The 1,829-nt window shown below is 52.6% G+C and overlaps 1 pseudogene; it reads left to right on the top strand.

Moving 5' to 3' along the window:
* Positions 1 to 769: 769 nt before the first annotated feature.
* On the top strand, positions 770 to 1,829 carry LOC109451421 (E3 ubiquitin-protein ligase RNF167; annotated as a pseudogene).

Here is a 1,829-nt window from a genome sequence, read left to right as displayed (position 1 = left end):
ATGCTTATCTGTATCATAATGGCAGCATTGATTTGTGAATTATTTCAGATTTCACATACTTGTTTGGGAGGTGGGACATGAAAGGACTAACACTTGTAGACATTGACGTGCATTCTTAAATTAGATTCGTCTGCCACAAAACCTACATTAAAATTAATAATCTAGAAAATTTTCAGTTTGCTCTGCCTGGACAGGAGATTGAGGGAGCCAGGCTGGCCAGAATTAGGAGGTCTCTCAAAATAGATACAGCAAGATTTCAGCTGGTGGGAGGGAGGGATGCTGAGCGCTCTCGCGAGATCTGAAGGCACCGTGGTGATGGCAGTGACCAGCGGAGCAGAAGCGGACTGGAAGTCCTTCATCTTCAGCATCCAAGGCTGGCAGTGGCCTGCCTTTCCTAACAGGAGACCATTTTTTTTTTTTCAGGGGATGCAAAGACACCCACCTGGGTGGAAGTCCTGCTTCCTTGAGCTCCCCATCCTTCCAGAAGTTTTTCTGTCACCTGTGTTTGCCTCCATCTCCTTTCCCCATGTCATCCCTATGCCAGAAAAGCATAATTTTAGTGCCTTACTCCCAGCTTCACTAAACAGGTTAGATATTACATCCCCAATTTGGGGTTCCTTCCATGTGCCCCTATGTAGCTGGGAAGTGAAATTTGGGGGTGATTGGCCCCGTGGGATCCTGAAGGAGGGCCAGAGAGGGCGCAGAACTCCGCTTCTGCTCCTGCTACCAGGAAGCGGCCTCCTCAGCCTCTCCCCTCCCTCCCGCTGCCATGCACCTTTCAACCTTCCTGCCTCCTGTGCTTGTGGCCACTGTGCTGTGGGGAGTAGGCCCCCCCCCCCCCATCTTGGGGCTCATTCATGTGACTTTGGACCACAATGCCAGCATGGACTTTGCAGACCTCCCAGCTCTCTTTGGGTTGGCCTTGAGCCCCGATGGACTTCAGGGGTGCCTTGTGGAGGATCATCCAGCCAGTGCCTGCAGCCCCATTACCCCACCACCCCCAGCCCTGGTGAATGGTCAATCTTTTTTGCACTGCTTGGAATATTCTACTGCAACTTTGACCTCAAGGCCCTAAGTGCTCAGAAGGGTGGGTGTGATGCAGCTGGAGTACACAGTGGGAATTCCAGTCACCTGCTGCACATGATGTGGAAAAGTGTGGAAATTCTGCCCGGGATCTGGCTCCTGTCTGTGCTTACTGGGCAGAGGAGCTCCGAGTACGTGTGCGCCATCTTCGTCCACCAGAAGGGGGTTCAGGTGCTTGTGGTCCCAGACAGTGGCTTCCTCTGGTCTGTTATTGCTCATCCCTTCCACAGGGGTTGCGTGACTGCTAATTTTGATGGGAGCATAGTTCCTTGTATCCAGCACCAGAAACAGCTCCAGCAAAATCGACTGACCAAACAGCAACTGAAATAGACTCCTACACATGATTTTCAGAAGGGAGACCAGTATGATACCTGTGCCATTAGCCTGGACAAATATGAGGATGGGGACAAGCTGAGGGTGCTTCCTTTTGCTCGTGCGTGTCACAGCTGCTGTGTGGACTCCTGGCTCACTCGGCTCCAGAAGACCTGCCGCATCTGCAAGCAGCCTGCTCATCGGGATCTTGAGGAGGACGAGCAGGAGGAAGAAACTCAGGGGCAAGAAGGTGATGAGAAAGGGGAGCCAAGGAGCCCCGCTGCCTCAGAACAGACCCCATTTCTGGACTCTGGCCCCACACTGCTCACATTTTTCGCTCCCTGGCCTCAGCCCCCCTTGCTTGTCCTGGATCCTCAACACATCCCTCACCCTCTTTATTCTCCTCTTCCTTTTCAGCTGCCACCCTGGCCTAA

This window comes from Rhinolophus sinicus, linkage group LG03 (genome assembly GCF_036562045.2).
Source record: "Rhinolophus sinicus isolate RSC01 linkage group LG03, ASM3656204v1, whole genome shotgun sequence".
NCBI classification, from domain to species: domain Eukaryota; kingdom Metazoa; phylum Chordata; class Mammalia; order Chiroptera; family Rhinolophidae; genus Rhinolophus; species Rhinolophus sinicus.
This window is presented reverse-complemented; position numbering and strand designations above follow the sequence as displayed.